Raw genomic sequence first — 27,288 nt, forward strand, 5'->3', positions numbered from 1 at the left:
GCTCGTACTACCACTAGAGAGTTCTAGTTTCAGGCACTTTACACTGCCTCAGAGGAGTGCCACTGAGCCTAACGATGATAATAACAGCACCAGCATTCTGAGCAGCAGAAAGCCAGTTACCTGAATCTCTAGTTAACCAGATTTTATGACTTTATGCACCTACCCTCCACTTCTACAACAGGGAAGAAATTGTCCAAAAACAACAACAACAACAACCACACACAAAGTTTAGAGATCTAGTCAACAAAGAAATATAGGATCTATACAGACCTGACTCAACCCTGATACCTTTTCTAGCCATACAAAGAATGGATGTTTGGGATACTAACCCTAAAATAAAAGATTCAACCACTGAAGAAATATTTACGCTAATGGACCTTATTTGACCAAAACTTTATACTTTGAAAAATTCTATTCCACAATAGAAAAAATTCTATTCTATCTTAACCTTATTAGGCTTAATCAAAACAAATGGAGTAACCTTGGGTAACATGGAGTCTCACAGCAAGTTTACTTTGGCAATATTAGAGAGTGTCTTGGAACTTCTGTGAGTTGCGGAAATAAAAAAATTAAATCACTTATGGAGAAACTAGCCTTATGTAGTCTGAGAAAAGACTTCTTGAAATATTTCATTCCTTTATGTAACAATTTTTAAATTGTAGAGATACAAAATGAAAAACAAAAGTAATGAGTTTGGGATGCTTTCTTTTATTCCCCTAGACTCAAAACAACACATTTAAACAGGGTTTAAAGTCTCTAACTTGGGTGAAGGGGTCCTACTGAAAAGTTTGTACCCCTTGACTATTTCACTGCATACTCATTGGTGCTCTATCTGAGGGATGTGGAAGAAGGTATTAAACCAGTAAATGGAGAAACCAAAATTATAATTCATTTCTCATGATTTCCTTTCTTTTTTATTCTACTTTACAATATTGTTTTTTCATCCATGGACTCTAGGAACTAATAATAGACTCTTCTACCAGTAAAACTAAGATGTGTTACTCTAATACATCATATGTTAATCAATGAACATTTGCATATATCAAGACTGACCCAAATGTTTTTGTACCTAATTAGGAATTAGCTATTCAGCTAGAATGCACAGTGCCTTTCGTGTTCTCTCTCTCTCTCCCTCACTCCCCTCTCCCTTTCCTTCTCTCTCTCTCTCTCTCTCTCACACACACACACACACTCACACACACACTCACACCCTAACCAGCTGTTCTGACTAGGGTGTCTTTGGAAGGTTGTTGGGCTGTTGACTGACTGTTGACTGTTGACAGACAGATCCCTCTGGGTGCCCAGTGACAGCTGACTCATTCTCCTTTTCCACTGGCCAAGCCATGTTGTCAGAGGAAAGATGGCCAACTATGAGAAAAAAAATTGCTCCAGGAAGGGGCATACGTGCAAAGGGCAGCTGTTTCCCTTCTCTCTCAGGACATCCAGGTGCCATTACTAAATTTCCTGTATCCAGGGCCCTGGAAAAGTTCACTGACCTCAGGCAGGGGTTGCGGGGGACGGGGAACACTTTTTCCTTTCAAACCGTCTTTCTTTACTCATTGTAACCAGAGGATCACCACTCACTATGTTGTCTTATAAATTATTCCTGTAAGATTTATAGCCATTTCTATGCTTCAAGTCAAACATTCTTTTAAGGCCAAACAGAGTAATTTACTGGATTTGTGTCTCTAAACAATCTTATAAATAGTCGCTCTCTAGTTCAAGGTGAATAACAGTCGGTGGCAGGCTAGCATCAAAGAATACTGATTGCAATTCAATTTTATTACCTTTGAGGATTCACCCTGAGGATAGGGCAGCCTGGTCAAAAATCTATAGGCTGATCATTGTGGGTCTGTATTGGAAAATCCTTTCCAAGTAAACACCTCCTCTAAGGGTTTTTGCCTCCTCTCTTCATTGATGACCGTGTATATTTTTTTCTTTCCCAGAGACACCAAGATGACAGTGTTGCTAATCATACCTGCAGTTATGGCTGAGACAGGCAGTGCATGTTCTTTCCAGCCTGCTTGCACATAAAGTCTGATCTCTAGGTTGTGCCTGCAAATGCTGTTTTAGACCCTGACACACCCGTAAACACCCTCTATCCTTGACACCATTGCGAATGGCAATGAACACAATTTAATGCCATTACAGCTTCTCGTTCTTGCTAATTTCAGCTGCTACGTAAAAGCTTACATGAGATGCTGGCAAGATTTTCAGGAAACTAGATACTCTGTCTGGGCAAACTGAACTCTCATGGTTCTAGAAATACACCCATTAGCCTATGATCTTTGATTCGAGAGGCAGCCTGATAACACACTGATACCATTTTCTGCCTATTGACCTACCAAAAGACACATAAACCTCTTAATTTCTCCAGAAATATATGTGCCATTGGGTCTAGCCACCCCTGGAAAACTTTGGTAAGGTAGTGGGATAATGTGAAGAATTCTGGAATATAAAACTCAATTGTGCCAGTGATTTTAGCCTAAGGGAACACAACAGAGGTCAACTAAGCTCGCATCTGTTTCTTTCTCTTTTGTGTCCTTAAAATCAAGAGATCATTTAGCCAGAGTAAAAATTTAACTTTTTGTCGAAGGTCCCTCTCTCTCATCTCTCAAGTCTGAATCACTTCAGACTTCAGCACCTCTCCAGGGTCCAACTCTGAATTCAGTAAACAAGATTTTACCAAGTGTGCATGTGTGCTGCCTTAGCAGCTAGATGCTGAGGGAAAATGAAGGGTGAGAAACAGGAAATGAAGTGCAAATGGAATTGTAATGTCTGTTATTGGTGATGTCTGTGAGAGAGGAACTAAGTCATTACTGTGGGGTACAAAGGATTTGTGTTAATGTAACGAGTAGGTAAACTTTATTAAAACTACCTTTCAGCTTCCAAAGAATGCTACTGCATTAAGGCTAGCTACCTTAATGTTCATCCTGTTATATTGCTGGTTGCTATGGCAATATCCTCCTAGGTATTTGTAAGGTCACAAAAGGAAGAGCTAACCCTCTTACTCCTGGAATAACTAATGTGGTTCTGTTACTTGCTTGATGTAAATGGTCTCAAGTGACAGCCAACTGTACATATAGTCAATTACAACTGCTCAAAGGAAATGATTTGTTGTAACAGCCGCTGTTCAACCTCTGTGACATCAATGTTTCTATGGAAACAGTTGCCTATTGCACTGCTTTGAATTGAGTATTGATCAAACTAGGGCCAACACTATTTCAGAGACTTGCTACTTTACTGTGTGGCAATTTACGATAGGAACTCATAACATCACTGTATATTTCAAGCCCCAAGGAACCAATTTAGCAGACAGTTACAGTAGAATATTAACAGAGGTCAATAATGGAAGTCTGATTATAGTCCTAGGACAATTATTCAATGCTTTTGTTGTCTGCCCTTCCAACATTCTAGCAGCTATTATAGTTTTCAAATAATAATATTCATGCCTGAAGAAAGCGCTATATTCATTCATCTTCTATTTTAAACTTTATTTTTCATTGTTATGTTATCTATCAATAAAACTATTCTGCTATATTAACCAAGCTGTGACCCCTCAGAAGTAAATAACTATTGATCAAGGAGTAAAGATCTACTGGTGCACAACACTGTTTTCCATTAATGATCTTATTGGCCCAGCTGATAAGATGGTTGTCTCCAAACAACTGAAGATACAAAAGCAAAAAATAACATAGGTCTGATTTCCATAAAAAAATAGGATTTAATCCCCCGTCGTTGTTAAAGGATGGATTCTCCAACCTCAGTTGAAGGAGTAGTGAAAATAAGGACACTGCTATGCAGAATCCTTCTGTAAGCCTTTCATTCTAGGTAATATTTTTATTGTCCACAGATGTTTTATTCAATCTTCTCTGGAAACCACCTTCATGATGGTATCATCCAACCCTGTCCTTTTACAGATGAGGAAACAAGGGGACATGGCCTCTCTGATGTCTTTCATAAAATAAGTGCTCTCCTTACAAATACATATGTGAAAAATGTCGAATTGTGTTGAAAAAGATCATGAGTTACCCATTTGTCACTCATCTGAACAAAAATACATGCCAATGATCCCTACTCTTAGACTGATTTGTTAAGAACTTAAGTCAACCAATTCTATAAAATTATTTACTTCTAGCCCTCCTCATTCAGAGACAGAATTCAAGGCAAATAGCCAGTTTACTGCAGTGACATTGACCACAGCACAGGCACTGGAAATTAATTTCTGCAGCTGAAGTTATAAAACTTCAGAAAGCACTTGGATAACATGGCTCCATGCCAAAGAAGGGTAGGTGTCTATGAATGAAATCTGTTTCAATACATAGATAGTAGCACTAACTTTTTATTGCCGTAATTGAAAAATTATGGCTTGGGGAATGATTCTTGCCAGGTAATAACAAATTCATCACCTGCTTGAAAGAAGCTCCTCCTCATATAAGGAAAAAGGATATTCTCCAAGCTTAGCTATTGATTTTTTTTAAAATCCTAACTAGATAACTTAGAAATAAAAATTAGTGTAAAGTATCAGTCCAGGTAACATCTAAAACAGTATTTGAATCAGTCTGGATCCCATTATATTTCTTTTTTAATCAGCTAAGACTTTAAGTTAGTCTTCTTGATGATAATCATTGTCTTTTAGGAAATGAGCTTTCCTTGTTCATAGACCAAGTACTTACTGAGCACCTACTGAATGCCAGATACTGGTCTGAACAACAGAAAGAGCTGAGTAAGGCTAGCTCTCAGCAGTAGATGGTAAGGATCATTTGCCATGTGGAACAGGGAATTCAGGAAAGAAGTGGTCTCTAGTTCCATAATCTATGTTCTCCCTTTGTCTCTTTTAATGATAATTTTTGCCACAATTTTTGTTTATATATTTATATGCTGTTTTGCTATAGAAAGGATTTAAAATAGACCTTAAGTTTGATTCTGAGCTTCTTACCAACCTATATAAAAAAGGAAACATAATCAGTCACATGATTCCATGCCCGAAATTAAAAGAAAACAAAGCTAAACAAAGAGCAGATGTGCAAAAGAGGCCCAAGGACTCCTGGTACAGAGACCAGAGAATTCTCCCTTGGGTCCTTAGAAACTAGACCTTGACGATGGGGTAAGGAATATCTTCCTAAACACAATGGCTACAAAGACATCACTGTGCTTTGTAAGGCTAAGTAAGCTGTAAGGCTTTTCATACAAATTCCGTGACCACACCAAAGTGCCATTTAATAAACACAATTCTGCCAGACACCCAAACAAGGCCTTCCCTGGCATACTGCTTTCTATCAACATATAGGTACTGAGGAGCCATAAAAACAACAACAACAACAACAAAATATTAGTAAATTATCCATACAATACCTAACTTAGAATAACATATCTTCCTACTTTACCCTGGAAATTACTCAGGTGCCAAGATTTACACCTACATAAATAGATGAGTTGGCATACTCGCAAATCCATTTATCTCTGTATGTGTGTGTCTGTGTGTGTATGTCTGTGTGTGTGTGTGTGTGTGTGTATGTGTAATTTTTACTCTATAAGTGAGAAAACATGGAAGAATGTTCATGAAAATGTTAATTCTGGCTTTAGTGTATGAATCTCCAACTTTCTGGGCCTCGGCCATTCCCAGCTTACACAAACTAGGTCATCTGTGTTAAAGAAAAAGAAGAAGGTTACACAATGACCTTGTCTCTTGTTACAGTTTTCTTACTTAAAGACTATTTTTTCTAACATAAGTATAGCAACTCACTTTCTTTGGTTTTTGTTTGCATAGAATATCTTTTTCCATCCCTTCACTTTGAGCCTATGTGTGTCCAAAAGCTGAACTGAGTCTCTTGTAGGCAGCATATGGTTGGGTCCGGTGCCTTTTTTTACATTTCAGCCATTCTATGCCTTTTTATTGGGGGGGGTTATTTATTTCCATTTAAGGTAATTACTGACAGGTAAGATAGTGCCAATTTATTAATTGTTTTCATATTCTTTTATATTTCCTTTGTTCCTTTCTTCCTCTCTTGCTAGTTCCCTTTGTAAACTGATGATTTTCTATAGTTGAATGCTCTGATTCCCTGCTCTTTATGTTTTGTCCATCTACAATAGGTTTTTGTTTCATAGTTACCAAGAGGCTTAATTAAACATTTTATAGTTAAAACAGCCTATTTTAAGCTGATAACAACTTAATTTCAATCACATACAAAACTCTACTCTTTTACACCCCCCAACATGTTATGTTTTTGATATTATAATGTACATTTTTTATATTTTGTGTCTACTAACAATTATTGAGCTACTATTTTTAATAATTTTGTCATTTAACCTTTATACTAAAGTTAAGTGATTAGCTCACTACTGTGTTCCAGTACTAATAGAACATACAGGGTGACATTTATTACATTTTTACCCTTACCAGCATGTTTTATATTTAAATATGTGTTCGTGTTACTAGTTCGCATCCCCTCATTTCTGTTTGAAGAACTCCTTTCAGGACTCCCTGTATGACAGGTCCACTAGTGATGAACTCCATCAGCTTTTATTTGAGAAAGTCTTTGATTCCATTTCTGAAGCACAGCTTTGCTGTGTAAAGTATTTCTGGTTGGCAGTTTTTTCTTTCAGCACTTTGAATACATCATCCCACTCTCTCCTGGCCTGCAAGTTTCAGCTGGGAAATCCCTTATATGTGAGAAATCTTTTTTTCTCTTGCTGCCTTTAAAATTCTCTTTGTTTTTTATTTTAGCCAGTTTTACTATAATGTGTCTTGGAAGATCATTTGGGGCTGAATCCTTCTAGGCACCTATGAGTTTCATGAACTTGGATGGCCCAATGCCTCCCCAGATTTGGGAAGTTCTCGACCATAATTTCTTTAAGGAAGCTTTCTGCTCCTTTCTCCCTCTTCTCCTTCTGGGACTCTAATAATGTCTAGATTATTTCACTTGATGATATCCCATTATTTGTGGAGCTTCTTTACTCTATTCCATTCTTTTTATTTTTTCTTCAATGACTGAATAATGTCAAATGACTTGTCTTTGACATCACAGATATTTTCTTCAACTTGGTCAAGTCTACAGTGCTTTCTATTTCATTTTTTTCTTTTTTTTTTTTTTAAGATTATTTATTTGAGAGAGAGTGTGTGTCTTTGTGTGTGAGTGTGAGTGGGGGGAGGAACAGAGGAAGAGAGATCATCTCAGCCGGACTTCCTGCTGAGCACAGAGCCCCATGGGGCTTGTTCTCACAACCTGAGATCTGAGCTGAAACCAAGAGTCAGACACTCAACTGACAGAGCCACCCAGGTGCCCATCTATTGCATTTTTCATTTTATTATTATTATTAATATTCTTAATATTATTAATTATAATAATTATTATATAATAAATAATATTATTTATTATATAATATAATATATAAATATATAAATATGTATATTTATATATTTATATAAATATATAATAATTAATATATTAATAATATATTATTATATAATAAATAATATTATTATATTATTCAATTTATTATTATTCTTTAGCTCCAGAATTTCTGTTTGGTCCTTTGTTATTATTTTTAGCTCTCTGTTAAACTTCTCATTTTTTAATGTATTACCTTCTAATTTTGTTGAACTATCTTTCCAGGTTTTTGCATAGTTCATTGAGCTTCCTTAAAACAACTATTTTGAATTCCTTATAAGGAAAATCCTTATAAGGAAAATCCAAGTCTTTGGGATCAGTTACTGGAAAATTTTTGTATTCCTTTGAGAGTGTCATGCTTCCCTGATTTTTCATGTTCCTTGAAATTGTGTGTTGCTGTCTTTGCATTTGAAAAAGCAGTTACCTCTTCTAGTCTTTACTGACTAGCTCTGGAAGAGATATCTCTTCTGTCAGCCCTGCTGGGGATTCTGAAGCTGTCTTAGACCTTTTCTACGGATATGCCTGCACCATACTTTTCCTTCTCTTTTGGGGGCATTCTTAAGCAAAGACAGCCCAGGTCCTCTGTTTGCTTTCCCTAAGGTGGCGCAGAATGCTCAGGTTTATGTGCTTTCTCCCAATGCCTCACACTTTTTTTTCCCCCTTTGGTTGTGACAGTATGCTGGAACTTCTCCAGTGGACTCCCGGACTTCAAAAAAGTCACTATCATCTGACAAAGATTGTCAAAATCAGTGTTCTTTGGGGGGAATACAGGAGAAAATTCCTATTCCACCATTTTGCTGACATCACTCTCCTAACCACTGTTCCTTCTCTGCCAGTGAATGTGAGCTGTGTGATACAATAAAAGAACACTGGAATACCTGGGCCCATGCCAGACCTCTGCCTCCTACTGGTTATCGGACCTCTAGAAAGTTGTAGCAAGTAGCCTTTGAAAGTCTCATCTATTAAATACATTATAAATACACATCCTCTCTTCTGATGGGTTTTGAAAATTCAATGAGATTCTATACATCTCTGTACAAGTGTTTTGTAAACTGCAGGACATTATTTAAATTTGAAAGAACATTTTATTGAAAGCAATATTTTTTCACGGTCTGCATAAATTTCAGGATAACTTGGTGGTATTTTGGGCTTTCTGATCTCTTAGAATATATTTTCATCAGAACTGCTTTAAACAGACTAATACACAGATGAACAACTTAGGTAAGTGGAATCCATGTACTATTGTGGGAAAACCACAGGTCTTAAGAGGCTTATGTTTCTGGTGGGCTCCAGCCTCTTCACCACCCCCATGTGAGAGCAGGCAACATCCTTGGCCCTCAGAGCTTGTAAACTCAGGTTAGTGATCTCCAACCTGAAGAATCTCTGTGATGATTAGTAACAAATGACATAGAAGGGCACCTGGCACATAGCAGGTGCTCCATAAATGAGAACTCTTACTATTTTACAGAGAAAGGAAACAATAAACTGGATAGAACTACATAAATGCTGTCCATAATCTTATTCTCTCACAGGGAGATTTGGAATAAGAAGGTTTATTCTTGGAACCCACCCAGATGGGTTTAGTTACTAGAGAGCCAAAAGTTACCTCCAGGAGCCAACTTTGATGATGCTTGGTTAAGACAGAAGATATTACCTTCATTCCCATCTTACAGGTGAGAAAATCTAGTGGTTACATGAGTTAGTGGAACATCAGAATAGGACAGAAACCAAGGTCTTCTGATTACCACCATTGTTGTTGTCCCCATAGCTCCCTTCCAGTTACCCTGTAAGACAGCCCCTGGAATGCATTCCCAAAGCATAGCACCCTAACAGAATGCCAGCCCCAGAGGAAAGTACAGAGAGATGCTACCTATCAAATGTGGGAAGTAAATTTTAGCTGGCAAAAATCATCTAGAGATATTTTATTTATTTTTTTTAAAGATTTTATTTATTTATTTGACAGAGAGAGATCACAAGCAGGCAGAGAGACAGGTAGAGAGAGAGGAGGAAGCAGGCTCCCCGCCGAGCAGAGAGCCCGATGCGGGGCTCGATCCCAGGACCCTGAGATCATGACCTGAGCCGAAGGCAGCGGCTTAACCCACTGAGCCACCCAGGTGCCCCCATCTAGAAATATTTTAAATAGGACATTTCCCTCCTGAGATCTCGAGAGAAGTCATTTTAAAAATGTCAAATTTTAGTGTCAAACCAGAAAGCAGGAAGGCCCCGCCCCAAGTGAGTAGTGTCTGTGTCCTTTATGAAGACTTCCAGCGCCTCCAGCCCATATATTGCCCAAGTCTGAGCTATCTTAAGGGTCCCCCAAAATCTAATGTCATCCTAGCCAAGGCTTAAAGACTCTCTGAAGGCCAAGAACCCTACTGAGTCTGGATTATTCAAGGCTTGGGAAAGTAGGGAAGAGGACTATAGGAGGGGATACGAAAAGAAATATTAGTGGTACAGGGCAAGAAACTTCAACCAAATGTCGCTGCATTAAATCTCTTTGAACTTGCTGTACTATGGATTTCCATTCCCAGGTTTGGTCTTCTGAACCCCAGAACCAGCTTAGGATTCAACCATACAGGTCACAGACCCAAGAAACCAGCAGTACACACCTTAGGTCATGCAGTTCCCTAGCCTGGCAGTTGGGGAAAAAATCACAACCGTAACTAACAACGAATCCAGAAGCATTTGAGTCAGTTCCATTTCTCTATCCCTCCAGTACCACGTATATATTTTTAAAGCTGAACCTTTCCTTTGGGAAAACTATTGCTGAGATGTGCCCTAGAAATCCCCAATGAATTTTAACAATAAGGAGGTACTATAACTTCTGGCTGATTTAGCAATTAACTAAAAGAATAATATACACAACACAGAAAAGCCCTTTAAGCAGACATTTCAGCAGAAATTTGGACTCTGAATTTTTCAATGGGACACCTCATATCTTATGGCTATTCAATAGGTCATGATTTCATCATCATTGTCTTACATCTATTCCCAGCATTTCCTCCCACCCTCTACCTGTCCCCATTAGGTGGGCCAACACGATTAATGTAAAACGTTGAGGTAAGAGGTGGGAGGACACATATACCCCTATGTTTTTGTTCCAGACTTCTAAAACAAATATCAACTTCAGAGATCTTACGATTTTTCTTAGGAAACTGATAAAGTTAAGAGAGGACACTGTACTCTCTCTTGCTACCTTCATTACAAACATGTGAACCATGAATCTTTGATGTTCTGTGAATCTCCCTGGCCGCTGACAATATTGCATTCCATCACACCATCAGCCTACCAGATCTAAGGGTCAAGCCTCCTCCTGGAGCTTATAGGCCCTTCGTGAATGGACAGAACCTAAGGCAGGAAAGATGACCTATTCTTGTGCCTGTGATCCACCTTCTCAGACCTGATCTGGTTCCTTCTCTTAGATGCATTCCACAGAGAACTGGAACAGGTGGACTGAGGCAAAGGCTGAGGTGCTGGGGACACAGGGAAGAGAGGAAGGGCAAGGGGGTGTAGTGGGGGTAAGGCCAGGCTGAGGGCCACAGGGCAGAGCAACCTTGGATGCTCCCAACCGCTGAGGGTATGGAGCAGGGAGTCTGCAGGCCTTGTTTTACTTCACGACAATTCAGCCACAGAAATTTCTCACTTCCTGCATTCCAACCTCAAACTCAGCATGTTATGGACATTTGGCCGCACATATACCATGAGAGGTTTCTTCTTGAAAGTCACACATCAGAAGCATACAAGCCAGAGAAAGGAAATCCCCAAAGTCAGAAGTCCCTTGACAGTGGGTTTCTTACAAATCTGTCTTCCCCTTGGGTCATCTCTTGGAGGGACGGATGCGAACATCCTATGTCCCCACACCCTAGTTCCACCCTCTGCTTTTCCTTTACTCTGGTCTGGGTCACCTCATGAAGAAAACAACTCGCAGCTCAGTGGTGCGTTTCTGAGTTTCTCTTATTTATTTGGTTCTCAAACATAAAGCTCAGATCCAGGGATGGCACTATAAACCCTCTTAAATACAAAAATAAAACTTGATATTTCCATAAGGCCACAAAGAAAAGGCATTGGGTCTGACTTAGCTATTCCCCTGAGTTCTCTCCAGAAGTCGGGGGTAAGGCAAGCTATATTTCCCAGCATGGACACAGCATACACCTTTATGACTGAAAGAGGATGTTTTTATTTGCACTGCATTATACCCATAAATTCCATCCACTCAGCAAGTCAAATTATTGCTGGCCTCCAAAATACATTAAGTTTGGGTTTAAATCAGTCACTTTTGAAGATATACTGCAGCCCACTTCCTAGCCATATTTGTAATATATTCACCCTGCAAATGTTCTTTAAAATGCATTGTTTGTGGAGTTGTCTTACTTCAGCCAGCCATGGGAAGATATAAGGAATATAAGCTCTAATTTGCAGTTTCTTTGTGTGTGTGATTGTTCATGATTCTACTCATGGAGCTAATGGCCGCCAAAAGGCTTTCATGTTATGAAGAGAAAGAGCTCGCTCCATCTGAATCAAATTAGAATTAGTGATATAATAGTAAACTGCAATGGGCAAATACAGAGCCCTGAGCAGTTTATGTTAGAATTTGGTGACAGCAGACAAGCTTTTCTAGATAATAGTGGGAAGGAGAAAGCCACAGAATTGTCTGGGATGTTTAATGGTGTATTGTAAGATGAAAGTGTGTTTAAACGGCAGTGCTCAGACTCTCTCTCCCTGGCCTACACTTCCTATCTTACAAAGTATTACACACTTGTGTTCCCCATCAATTGTCATTCAACCAATTTCAACACAACAACCTGACTCAGAAGGCAAGGAAGCTGAGAAAGAGGGATATAAAGAAATAGAGTCCTATTTCCTTGGCTTCCTTAGGAAAGAGGCTCGTCCTCTCTGCAGTTCCCTTTTCCAGTTGCTGTCTGCCTGACGGGAAGGAGATGTGCACCATGGCAGGAGGGACGTGCAGGGTGGCCTCTGCCAGATGCTCAGCGCAGTGTTTCTCTGAGCTGTGGAAGGAAAATGGCCTGTGGAGCCTGTGAGAAGCAGGACATTCGGACGGTTTGACACCTGCCACTCCTCTTTATGCCCACCTTATTTCAAAAGACTGTTCATTTTTAAAGGTAAAAAGGCTGCTAACACCTCACCAAGGAAGATGGCGCCACAGATATCATCCACACTGCAGCCGGGATCTTTGATGCACCATGGTATATACGGATTATTTTTTGTTTTTTTTTTTAAGTTTTTTTATTTATTTATCCGACAGACAGAGATCACAAGTAGGCAGAGAGGCAGACAGAGAGAGAGGAGGAAGCAGGCTCCCTGCCAAGCAGAGAGCCCAACGCGGGGCTCGATCCAAGGACCCTGGGATCATGACCTAGGCTAAAGGCAGAGGCTTTAACCCACTGAGCCACCCAGGCGCCCCAACCATGGTATATACGTATTGTTCTTAGTATTTCTCAGAAATCAAGCACGCATGTTTTTCCTTCCCCAGGCTATCTGTGAGGCACTTTTTCACCCGGGTATACAAGCCTACTACACGAAATATCTGGTGGATACTAAGATATTATTTTCCCACAAGTCCCGTGCCAGGGTCAATTGACATCTATAATATTCCCTATTCTCATAATCCTAATATTTCTGCATAGATTAGGGGGCTGTCACATTTAGTCTCGGGATATAATAATATTAATAACAATTACCGTTTCTGAGCATTTACAGGCCAAGAACCTTGCTGGGCATTTTACGTTTACTATCTTCTTTATATAGCTATACACCTTATGAAAGATATTATTCCATTTTGCCACTGAGGAAACCCAGGATCAGAGAAGTTAAAGAGCTGGCTGGATATCACAGAGCTAGTAAGTACAGAATTAGAACTTGACCTTGGGGATTACTTACTGCAGAGCTTCTTTAATCACTTCCCAGCACCCATCACAATTATTATACACTGAGGACCAGGGTTTTGCTGGAGCCACGTGGACCAGCTTGCAAGGGCTGAGCACTGAATTTTCAGGAAGTGTGCAAGCAGTTGTCACATTGGTGGCTTGAAATTTGCCACAGTAGGAGTATTTACACCATGGAAATAGGCAAACACTAAACATTAGGGCCTTTTTTTTTTTTCTTAAGAAAGAAAACCAATTTTTTAAAAATTTACCAACACACTGCTACCAAGGAAGAACATTTCCAGTTATTGGGCTCTTTCTTCTCCCTCCATAGTGTTGTCCCCAAAGCACATAACACGACAAAGTTCACAACTGGAGGGAAATGGTGCCAGCCTCCATGCTAGGTGTGGACTTCCCTGTACAGTCTCAGCCTCAACGGCCATTCTGGCCTGATTCTGCCCTTTCTCTTCACTTACTCCACGCGCTCTGCCTGTGAAGCACACAGGGGTTGGCAGAGCAAATCAAGACATTTGATATAGCTGTTTTGATGATAAGTTTTGTAAGCCAACTTCAGTTCTTATGACTCACAATCAATACTCTCAGCCTATGGCATCAATTAGCTTTTCTCAACTCTTTCACTTTCCATCAGGTGGATATAATATAAGTCCAAAGGAAATATATATGCTGAACACAGAGGGCATCCGTTTATGTCCAAACCTGATCTCCACCAGGGAGAGTCATGCTCCATATTTTTTATTATTATACAATTAACATTTATTGAGTGTTAATAGTGAGCTTATATATAACACAGAGACCATTACTATACCTGGTTTCTTGGCAGACTGTAGGAACAGCATGTTTTTGATATCTTGGATGGCACCAAGCTTGCTATAATTTCCCAATGAAGTCAGTGCTCCTAATTTCCTGAACATCTGTGCATCAAATTCATTAAATGGCTAATGAATCCAGACATATAAGGTTCATAAAAATATTTATATCTGACATTAACAAAATGGCACTCCTGCTTTGTTCCTCTACGTGACACCCTTAAGATAACCAAGTTTTTGTCATTGGCTAGAACCTGTTGGAAGAAGGCAAATGACTGAAATCAGTACTTTCATGTTTCTTCCATAGAAGGAGGGATACAGAAACCATGGCTCTAAATGGTCAATGAATATAGGACAAAGAATAGGGGGAAAGGATCCAGAGGTGCAGACAAAATCAGAAGATGTCCACATTCCATAAACTCACTTTCATGAAGATCGCAGCAAACATGGCTCAAAGGTTGATGAAGGGTAGAATATTATATGGGCATGATCAGTGATCACATATGTCCTCCCCTGCTGTCACCATGACCACCAGCCAGATCAGGGTCTCCAGGCTGAGCCCATATTTACAAGAATTAATAATCATAATGCTCTATTCTTCAAAGTTTAGATATTCTAGAAATGAATGAAGAAACACTATTTGCCGTGAACTCTGAGCTGAGTCAAATGATGGGATTCTCCTCTGAATGTTCCTTGACTAGGTAACCTTGTAGCTCTTATTGGATTTCTCCATTGTCTCATGCCTTCCTACTCCCGTGCATAAAATGATCAGGGTGTGGGCTGGACACCTTTCAATCTAAAGGTTTTAGGTTTGTTTTGTTGAGAAAGATGGAAGGCTGGGAATTAATGTTAGCCTACAGAACTTTAGTTCAAAGCTTGAAAACAATGCTCATCTTTGAGTCTGCTCAGGTTAAGGGAAAAGGGCTTCATCAGGGGCCTACCGGAGGAGCCTCCAGCTTCATATCCTCTCATGTAGACCCCTTTTGGTAGAAATGAGACTCACAACATCCCACTGAGACACATTTGCAGCTCTGTGATTTGCTCACTGTGACTCACACCTTGAAGAGCCTCCTGGTCCCCTTTACCAGCCCCTCCAGATGCAGCTCACACTCTGGGTGCCCTCTCCATTCCTCATGACCACATGGGCCCCAAGAAACCACCTTCCCTTCCTCTAAACTCCTGTATGGTTGACTTTTGAACAACATGGGTTTGAACTGTGTGGTTCCACTTATACGTGGATTTTTTTGTAAGTACAGTACTTTAAATGGACTTTTTCTTCCTTATGATGTTCTTAATAGCATTTTCTTTTCTTTAGCTCACTTTATTGTATGAGTACAGTATTTAATATATACGAAACATATGAAATATGTGTTAAATGACTGTTGAGGTTATCAGTAAGGCTTCCAGTCAACAGTAGGCTATTAGTAGTTAAGTTCTGGGGGAGTCAAAGGTTCTATGCAGATTTTCAATCATGTGGGGGCTGGCACTCCTCTCCCCGACATTGTTCAAGGGCCCACTATAGTACTTATCTCCAATGCATGCCATTTTATAATCCAGTACTGCTCTGTGACACTGCTTTTCTGGGATTAAAGTATTATTCAAACATATCATTATTGTTGTCTTTTATACATGCACAATTTATTGCCCTGATTTGATTATAAACTCCTTGAGAACAAGTTTTGTATCATTCACTTCAGAGTGTCCCCATGCCGTAGCAGATTCTGTAGCTTAGTTTTTCCATCTGCAGAATGGGATGATAGCACTTACTTTATAGACATCATGTGGAGTAAAGGAGATTGTAAGAAGTAAATTATGTCTGATTCAATAGATGTTGGATAGCATAATTTATTAGCATTATTAATATCATATTAGGGCAAAGGGAAGAATATAGTGCTAGAAATAAGCAAAACTGAAATCTGGTTCCACCTCTACCAATCAGTGACTTTAAGAAGGTCAATTAAAGTCTTGGAGCCTCAAATTCTTCAACCATTAAAATTAGAAAAATAATACTCCCTGTCAACTTTCTGTTGGTGTGAAGATCTGATAAATAACACATTTAAGGTAGCCTACAGATGTATCATTTTTGGTACTCAGAAAATATTATTTGATTTGAGAATTACATTGTCCTTATTTTACCACACAAACTGCTTATTGTCTCCTCTTTGTGGCTGAAAGGTCACCAGTCTCGCCTCTTATGGGCTTGTAGGAGGAAAATGGGGTCCTCTGGATCTTCTGAATTTTCAACAACTAGATGACGTTCAGGGGAGTCATAGTGTCTTGGCTTCCTACTGCCATATTCCAGGCTTCTCAGTCTTTCTTTGAAAGGGATATTTTCATAACCAAACTAAAAATGTAAAATGTCTGCTAGCAAACCCACCATTTTGTTTAAAACAAGTAAAACAAGCAGATATCTAAATAGTCAATTGATGAATTTGCTTGCATGCTTGCCTATATCCATGAGTAAGAAAGGAACAAAGCCAGAAAGTACCATGCACCCAGGGATGCCCCCTCCCTTAGGGACAAAGACCTCCTCCAGCCTAGGCGCCAGAGAAACCTTGGCACATACACACATGGGGTTCCTTGCCTATGCCTATGTAAGGCCATCGCTTTCATAAAAACTAAGTATATCACAGATGAAAATGCACAATTGCATCTCCTGACTTCTTATGGTCTAAATGTATTCTTTTACCTGCAAACCACAAATATGATCATTCCTACTTTTTCAGTCTCATGTTATCGATTATTAGAAATCAGAGGCCATCTAAGTTGTATTAGCAACACACCAGATAGTCACTCGTTCACCAAATAATTATTTAATATGTCTATGTGCAAGCCACTGGAGCACACAACAGTGAACAACACAATCTAACCACAGTATTATTTAGACAACTTATCTTAGTATCTAGGAAGATTTGTTTCTTTGCGGTTGTGTAGGCATAATTTACAATGTTTCCATGAACAGTGCACTTTTAAAAAGAAAAAGTATTAATCAAGCAATAATCCATGGTTAAAATACTTGGAATTTGGTGTTCTTATCCCTTCTTTAAAGACGATGAAAGGCAAAAAAATTATTAGGAAAAATTATTTGATATTCTGATACACTCACACTCATTGCTCCAGTGAAAACAGGAAATGTGCAAGTGCATTTTTACTTTGTGTAACAAAACAACCCAATAAAAAGGTAAAGTATGGTGGAAGTATACAACCTTTATGATATTTCTTGAAATTACTCCACTTTTATGGAGGATGATATTCATGCTGGCAACAGCTATAAAAAATATGGAAATGTAAAGAAGAGAGATTAAATATGGGATTTATCTACAGGCCCCAGTACATTAAACCCTTAACATATTTGAAATATGAAAATAACCTGGGCCCTCAATATCAGGATCATGAAGGAAATTTTAATGGTGTCCTGTGCCTTCACTTCCAAGATTTGAATTTTTGTTGTTTCAGAGGTCTTTTTATATATCTGCTTGACTTGCACAATTACAGCAACTTGTCACTTTGACCAATAAGACAAAAGCATTTGAAACTGGGGATGCGGGTGACTCATTCTGACCTGATACACAGTACATGGAAACCAGTCCTTGGCTTCAGCCTCCCACGAATTGGGAGCTCAGGCCATGCTGCCAGGGTGGAAATCATAGCAGCAGTGACCACACCTGGGGGACAGGCAGGATGCCAGTTCTAAATCCTCTGCCCACAAAACACACAGTACCTGTGCATCAAAGTGGGGCCAGTCTTGAAGCAGCGAGTGTTAGAGAACAGCACAGCTTTTCCTCCATCTGTTACCCGTAAATGCTTCCTAACTGAAGCATGAGCTGACACAATGGTCCTCTCTGTAAAGGGCGGAAAGAAAAGCTACGTCCATCCCAGCATATGCTATTTCTGCAGGAACGGAGTACCCATTCATCATGATCTATGGAGATCCTGAAGAGTAAAGCCCGAGTTGGGGAGGCAGCAAAGAAATGAACATAATGCTTGTATCAGTGGGACATGAGAGAATGGCTATAAGGTTTAAATCCAGGCTTGGGAAAAGGAAAAGGAAGGAGTGAGAACAAAGAGAAGTTTATAGGGCACCAGGGACAGTGAGGAAGTGGGAGGTAAAGAGGTAAGAGACAAAGCCCAATTCCCAAATCAGTCTTCTCACTTTGTTCCAGGGGGCATCTTCCAGCTCTTCACTTACTTATGTCTTACATATGCCATAGGAGTTGGTAAATAAAAGCAACCTGGTAATTAGCTTTTAAAATAAAAAGACCCCCAGGACTTCCAGTTTAAAATGGCATCTGGCTAATAGTCCTGATATAGCGTCTTTTACTAAAACACACACACACACACACACACACACACACACACACACATTTACATTGCCACCAAAAATTAAGATTGAGAGTCAACTCCTTACCACTAACTGTAAGGTCAATGAACCTGGATTTTTTAAAGGCAATTAGTGGCCCACCTGTGCTTGCCACCAGACCTAGAGAAAGCCCACCTGTCTGAAGTTAGAAAGGCCCATTATACCTTCCCCACTGTCTGCCACCTGGCTCATTAAATCAGACAGACATTCTTCTACTATGGAAGTGCTCCTTTTTAAGCTGGAGTGTTATTTTCCTTTCATATCCAACCCCTTGGCCATTAGCTTTTTACTTGAAAACAATCAGGACCGCTATCTGGAAAAGAACTGGTCAACAAGACGGAATGAGGAAGCAAGCCTTGGGATGCCTGATTCCAACCAGGAAGGTGTCCCCATGAAAACAAAACACAATAGGAGAGAAGAGAGAATAAAAGATCTCTGACAACCAGGTATGCCGAATGTTACAGCTTCCATGCCAGAAAGTAAGGCAATGGGAGCAGGGCAAGAGCTAACGCCAACACTTAAAGAAATGAAAACAAGTTAAACACCAGAAATTGAGCTAGCGGCTCTGGACATCAGCTTGCCCTCCAGATGTAGCTCTAGGAAGGAAATCAAACCCACATTCAAGTGGACAGAAGAAGGCACCAGTCCAGATAGATATCCTGTGGTAAGAGAAGTGACAAGAAGAATCAATAACAAATGCATTCTGATAAATGACAGAGATAGAGATAGAGGATATTATCCTAAAGACACAGAGGGAGCACAGCTTCTGAAAATGATTTGCCACAAGAATTGAAAGAAATTTTCAGAGAAACTCTTTTTCAATCTTCAACAGAATTCAAGAAGTAGTGGCTTTTATGGAACAGGAAGAGATACCCATAACAAGAGAATAGGTCATGAGAAAGAGACAGTAAGGTGAGATGAAAAGAAAAATGTGTGAAAGAGAAAAAGATTGAAGTAAAATCAAAATGAATGAAAGAATTAAAACCTTCACTTGAAGTCATGTGGTACAGAAATGACACACATAATTGTGTCAGTAAAGCAGAGACCAATCTGAGAAAAGAACAAAGATGAAAATAATGAAAGAGATCATGAAGCAATAAAAGAGAGGGAAACAAACACAGAAAACCTAAGAACTGTATATGTTTTTTAGGAAATACTAGAAGAGACAGAACAGAATTTATAGGGACGCCTGGGTGGCTCAGTTGGTTACGCAGCTGCCTTCGGCTCAGGTCATGATCCCAGCGTCCTGGGATCGAGTCCCACATCGGGCTCCTTGCTCATCAGGGAGCCTGCTTCTCCCTCTGCCTCTGCCTGCCATTCTATCTGCCTGTGCTTGCTCTCTCTCCCTCTCTCTCTGACAAATAAATAAATAAAATCTTTAAAAAAAAAAAAAAAGAAATATCACTTTATTTTTGAAAGATGTAGTTATACTTTATAAATAGAATTTATACTTTATAAATAGAGAAATTGAGATTTCAAGATATTAAGTTATTTTCCCAAGATAACACAGCAAGTAAATTACAAAATTGGGATTTAATCCAGGTTTATCTGACTCCAACATCTTTGCCTATAGTCACTGCCTTTACAGGGTTAGAAAAGAACAAAGAATCTAAATGATAAATTTAGTTTTGAAAAACTAGACCAATATTTGTCAAGCCTAAAATAGAAAATAAAGATAAAAAGAACAGAAAAAAAATTTTCAATTAAGAAGATACAACAGATACATTATGATTTTAAAATTATTCTTTATGTTAATAAATTTGTAAATGAGCTAGATTATTTCATAATAAAATATAAATTACTAATTGTGTTGAGAAGTAGTAGATGATCTGAATAGAAAATACTGGAAAAATAGAAAGTTATCAAAGTCACAAGGTTTAGAATGATTTACCAGTGAATTTTTATTTAAGATTTATTTATTTGTGGAGGGATGGGTGGCAGAGGGAGTAACTCTCAAGCAGACTCCTTACTAAGCACGGAGCCCATCATGGGATCACTTCCATGACCCTGAGATCATGACCTGAGCAGAAATCAAAAGTCAGAAGCTTCACCAACTGAGCTACCCAGGCACCCGGCCAGTGAATTGTTTTAGTTTCAAACAATCAGAATAAACCAAAATGAACAAATGTCAGAATTTTATCAAGACTCCCATAAAGACTTGAATAAATGTTCCTGAGTGGGAAAACCCAATTTTATAAAGATGTAAAAAAAAAAAAATTCTAAAATTAATTTTAGCGGTGCCTGGATGGCTCAGTCATTAAGCATCTGCCTTCAGCTCAGGTCGTGATTCCAGGGACCTGGGATTGAGCCCCACATCGGGCTCTGGGCTCGGTGGGGAGCCTGCTTCTCCCTCTCCACTCCCACTGGTTGTGTTCCCTCTCTGTCTCTCTCTCTGTCAAATAAATAAAATCTTTAATAAATAAACAAATAAAATTTAATGATTTAACTCAGCCTTCATGGGGATAATTTTTTTTTTAATTTGGCAAAATGTTTCCGAAGTTCAACAAACAAAAGGAACTAACCAGCACATTTTTGAAAAAGAAAAAAAATACATCATTAAGAGATATCTGGGTAATTAAAACATCCTATACAGTTTCAGCAAGTAAACTATTTTTAAAGAGTGTTGCAAAAATCAGTGGGTAGATCAATGGAATGGGATTAATAGCCTAGAAAGGCAGTTGGCATATAAAGAAATGAGTACATGGTAAAGGTGCCAACACAGTCCATGGGGACAGAATTATGCTAGTCAATGCAGCATCTGTTCTATCTGGGACAGAAAGGAGGACAGAAATTAGATCCTTCCCATACCCCACATACATGCATATATCACACACATGCACACATCATATACACATATGCACACACATAGTTTAAAGATATAAATATAAAATTCAAGAAATTCAGTCATGAAAACCTTTGAAGGTAGATAAATATATAGTGTAAGGATTAGGAAATATTCCAAGCATAAATATAATGGAAAATGCTAAAAAAGGCAAAAGTCAGCAGGCTTCACTACATTAAAAAAATTAAACTTTTCTATTGCAAAAAGAAATACAAATAAAATTTAAAAGCAAAGAACCTGGTAAAATAAGTATTCTTCCCAATATGTGGCAGACAATATGTTGACATACTCTGTATATAAGGAGCTCATACAGTTGGATAAAATCCCACGTACCTGATTTCTGTCAATCAAGCACCCACAGTCAACACCCTTCCCTTTAGAGGAAATTCCCTGGTGGACAGCTTGCCATCCTTGCTCGCTGGCCTACGACTACAGGACATGTGACCTAAACACAGCCAATCATATGCATCCATCTGAGCCTTTGTCTCCTTGAGGGTGAGAGAGAAAGATAATAAAACCCATAAAAGATGATTATTCACAGAGGCTGTAGTAGAATTCAGAGACCAGAGGAGCCACTGTTGAGCTATCATGGTACCAGTGGTCATGTGCCAACCATTGACCAGCAGTTATGGTGGTAACCATGGTCTTTTTTATTTTTAATATTTTTTAGATGCAGAAAATATATTTAATAAAATTCAGCACCCACTTTGGGTTTAAGTTTTTGTTTAAATTCCAGTTAGTTAACACACAGCGTAATACAAGTTTCAGGTGTATAGTATAGTGATTCAACACTGCCATACTACAGAAGTGTATGTATCCTTAATCCCCATCACCTATTCAAATCATCCCCCTGCCCACCTCCCCTCTGGTAACCATCAGTTTGTGCTCTGTAGCTAAGAGTCTGTTTCTTGGTTTGCCTCTCTCTTTTTTTTTCCCTTTGCTCATTTGCTTTGTTTCTTAAATTCCACATATGAGTGAAATCATGTGGTATTTGTCCTTCTCTGACTGACTTATTTCACTTAGCATAATACTCTCTAGCTCCATTCATGTCATTGTAAATGGCAAGATTTCATTCTTTTTTATGGCTGAGAAATATTCCATTGTATATTTATACCACATGTTCTTTATGCATTCATCAGTTAATGGACACTTGGGATGTTTCCGTAATTTGGCTATTGTAGATACTATCATTATAAACATCAGGGAATATGTATCCCTTTGAATTAGTATTTCTGTATTCTTTTGGTAAACACCTAGTAATCCAATTGTTGGATCATAGGGTAGATCTATTTTTAACTTTTTGAGGAAACTCCATACTGTTTCCCACAGTGGCTGCACCAATCTGAATTCCCATTAACAATGCAAGGGGGTTCCTTCCCCACATCCTTGTTAACACCTGTTATTTCTTCTGTTGTTGAGTTTAGCCATTCTGACAGGTGGTATGTCGTGGTAGTTTTGATATGCATTTCCTGAATGATCAATGATGTTGAGCATCTTTTCATCTGTCTGTTAGCTATCTATATGTATGTCTTCTTTGGAAAAATGTCTATTCATGTATTCTGCCCATTTTTTACTTGGATTATTTGTTTTTGGGGTGTTGACTTTTATAAGTTTTTTATATTTGGATACTAGCATCCTTTTCTTGCAAATATTTTGTCCCTTTCTGTAGGCTGCCTTTTAGTTTTGTTGACTGTGTTGGGGTATCTTTACTGTTCCTGGAGCAAGATGTCTGCTGTGCCTTGTCTCTCTTGGCTCCTCTCCAAGTCTGGTTCTCAGTCTTCCCTTCAATTCTGTGAGCTACTCAATACTCTTAGCAACCAATTTATTTTCTACTTAAGTTAACTGAAGTCAGTTCTTGTCATCTGCAAGCAAGAATCCTGACTAGTACATCTCTCTAGATAAATGGTCGAAGGACATAAAATGGAAATTCACAAAAAAGAAATACAAATTATTACTAAGTATTTTTAAAGTATCTAATCTCCCTATATCAGATAAATTATTCCTAGAAAATCAAGGCAAGAATTTGGGCATAAAATTAGCAAGTTTACTAACAGCAATATTTTGAATTAGTAAAGACATGGAGCCAAATCTGTACAGTCTTTTTTGAAAATAATTTGAATATATATACCAAAACCTCTCAATATGCCCACAACTTTTTAACATAGTAATTCCTATTCTAGGAATTTATCCTTATAATCATTCATGCAAAGATGTATGTATAAAGAATGTTCACTTTAGCTTTGTTTTTTAAAGTTAAGAAGTATATGCAAAAATGTGTTCAGCAATATGAAAATGGTTAAGTACCTACAGTAGATTCTTTCTTAATAAACTTCCATTAAACCAATGCCTGATTATTCAGTGATGTTAATTCCCTCTGGAAACACACCAAACATTCTTCATTCAGACATGCATGTATTTTCTCCCCCCAATTAGGTGGGCACTTACCAAGGTGTGATATATTTGTGACGAGGCCTATTTATGAACTCAGTATCTACTATCATCATTATGAACGCTAAAAGAAAGACAGTAGTTGTTTCCAAGAAAATTAAGTTGAATTCTTTGCAAAATTTAGCTAAAAGCAAGTTGCTGAAAAAGAAAGAAAAAAAAGACAGGAAAGGAGGAAGGAGATTAGGAGGAAGGATGGAAAACAATATACTGTTACTAGGCAACAGTAAGCATTAGGAAAAATCAAGTCTAGCACAGTGATTCTCACGATTTGGTCCCTTCTTAAAAATGATTAAGGACTTTCGAGAGTTTCTGGTTATGTGGAAAATATCCACTGACATTTACCATGTTAGAAATTAAAACTAAGAAATTTATAAAGTATTAATTTTGAATTCATTTTTTAAAATGCCAATAATAAACCCATTATGTGTTAATGTAAATAACATGTTTTTAAGACAAATATATTTTCCAAAACAAAAAAAATTAGAGTGGTGACACTGATATCGTTGTAACTCTGTAATGCTTAGATTAATGGAAGGCAGCTGAGTTCTCACATTGCTCCTGTGTTCAATCTACGGCAGCATCACAAGTCATGTAGCCCCTGGAAAACCCTACTGTTTAATACTCATGAGCAAATGATTGTGGTAGAGGCAATAATACCTTAATATTATTATAAATATAATTTTAGTTTTACAGACATCCTTCTAGAGGCTTGGAAATCTCTAGAAGTCCGTAGACCACACATTGAGAATTGCTGGCTTAACAGGGGTCTGTGCTCAGACCTCTGGTAATTGTCTCTAAGTTTGTGATCCACTTCAAAACAAAACAAACAGAAAACTATAGAAATTAGAAGTGTGTTATTGATCTTATTTCTGCAATAAAGAGAGCACAGATACCCCATTATAATTAAAGAAACTGGCCTACATTTTTTAAATGAAGAATAAATGCAGAGATGTACGCTTTAAGTATTTTTTTAAATGTTCAAGAAATATATGTGTTTTAAAAATGATTCCACATCATTTATTTTACTATACCCCACTAGTTAGTTCACTTTGGGCTGCAATTACTTATGTACTCTTTACTTCATGTGGGACTCTGAAGCTTCATGGGTCCAGGGTTGGTTAATTCAGTGGCTAGGCCACATCAAGGCTCTGGTTGCCATATCTGAAATAACCTTGGTTTTCCCCCATGTTCCCAAGAAGGCAGCCACAGCTCCAGGAACCACTGGCAGGAAGGGAGGGCAGTGGTTGGAGATGGAGGGCAAGGGGTGTTTCATTTCATGCATCTCTCTACTCAGCAGGAGGAAACTCTTTTCTAAAAGCCCTTAACAGGGGCACCTGGGTGGCTCAGTTGGTTAAAGCCTCTGTCTTCAGCTCGGGTCATGATCTCAGGGTCCTGGGATCGAGCCCCGCATCGGACTCTCTGCTCAGCGGGGAGCCTGCTTCCTCCTCTCTCTCTGCCTGCCTCTCTGTCTACTTGTGATCTCTATCTGTCGAATAGATAAATAAAATCTTTAAAAAATAAAAAAAAATAAAAGCACTTAACAGACTTCTCCTTATATCTCACTGGCAGGACTAGGTCACATGCTAACCCCCAAACTCTTTGTTGAAAGAATCATGACTGGCAGAATCATGACTGGCTCAGAACAATCACAGGTATCTCGGTGTTGGTGTCTCAGCACCTCAATCCCATCCACCCAGGCTGAACAAATCGATTCCACACATCTGAACAAAATCAGGGTCATTTGAGCTAAGACCGTGAGAGGAACTGCTGTGCCATTAATGGTGACAGTGCCTCATCTGCTTTAAACCAAATTTTTCAATTAACCAGCCAACTAGCGGGCTGAGCACACAGAGCTAAGAGGGTACATCCATACTACATATGTATGCATATGTGTAAATGTGTATATACATACATATATTTTTTAAAAAACTGGAAGGGAAGATACGAAAATATAGCTGTCTTCTTTGGGTTTATGAGTTGGTTTTAATTTGCTTCCTTATAACTTTTTATATTTTCTGATGTCTCCAATGACACATCACTATAATAAGCTGGGGGGAAAGCATTATTTTTAAATGGTTTTGTGAAATAAAATAACATATCCATGTCTTTCATTTATATAGCAATTTTACTACATTATTTCATTTTATCTGTAAAATCAAAATAAGGACAATATTTCACAAGAAAAATAAATTAATGCATGTAACATGCCAGTAGTAGTGCCTGGTAGATAATGAGAGCTCATTAAATGCACGCTACTCCTGCTATGCCGCATTTACTCTATGACATAAGTAGGACAAGAGGAATTATCTTCATTTTACAGACTGGGCAGCTGAGGCTAAGGTAAGTGCAGTGACTTGCCCAGGATCACACCACTTGCCAACATCAGCATTCCTTTCAAGTACACCAACACTATTCACCATCTGTGGCCTAGAGGATAGAGAAGAAAATTCTATCCCTAACATCTAAAAATATTTGATGCGATAGGATTCTTTTAAAAAACGTTATACTAGATTTCTTTGTTGTTGAGATATTATTTACATATCATAAACTTCACCCTTTGAAAGTGTCCAATTTAGGGATTTGGGGTATATTCACAAGACTGCAATTACCATACTACTATCTAATTCCAGAACATTTTCATATTGCGTCCCCCCCAAAATGATACCCATTAGCAGTCATTTCCCACTCCCTTCTCCCCCAGTCCTCTAGAAATCACTGGTATCTTTTGTGTTTCTATGGATTTGACTATTCTGAGCATTTCCTGTAAACAGGACCATACAGTATGTGGCCATGTATATCTGGCTTCTTTCACTTTGCATAAAGTGTTGAAGGTTCACTCATGTTGTAGATTTATTCATGTATCAATAATTTATTCCTTTTTGTGGCTGAATAATATTCCACTGTGTGGATATATATCACATTTTATTTACCCATTCATAAGTTTTATACTAGATTTTCTGAACATGGTAATTTGACAGTTTAACCAACTAAAACAACTAGACAGTCATTCAGCAAAAATCAGTAAACCAAAACACTGACTGAATAAAATGATCAGTAACCAAAAAACCAAAACACTAAAATCCAGTTCAGTTAGTCCATCCATGACTGTGACTTTTTATCTGCATCACTGTTATGAAAACCCTAATTCCTTACTTTCCTTAATAAAATATCATCAGAGAGACCCCTTTAAAAAATACGAATATATTTTTTCACCCTTCCTTGGAATCATTTCTTGTTTGTTTTCTTTTTATTTACTAGAAACCCAGAATATTCCAATTGTTTCCAGAACCCATTGTCCTTCAAGTGAGCTGCAAGTCTTTTAGTCTAGATTCCCTCAACTATAAACTACAAAACACAAGCATCTCTGATACCTAGCTAAGGTGCCAATGGAAAGCCTCGTTTTCTCTTGCCTGGGGCTCTGGGACCTACACTTGTTTTCTCCACAGAGAGATGGTTAAATAGATGACCTCTGGGGTCCTATTCCAGCTCCACGAGTCTAGGATTCTAGTCTTTGGTTCACGTGCATAGCCATTGCCAG

Source organism: Enhydra lutris, unplaced genomic scaffold (genome assembly GCF_002288905.1).
Source record: "Enhydra lutris kenyoni isolate GAN:26980312 unplaced genomic scaffold, ASM228890v2 scaffoldscaffold1, whole genome shotgun sequence".
Classification (NCBI taxonomy): domain Eukaryota; kingdom Metazoa; phylum Chordata; class Mammalia; order Carnivora; family Mustelidae; genus Enhydra; species Enhydra lutris.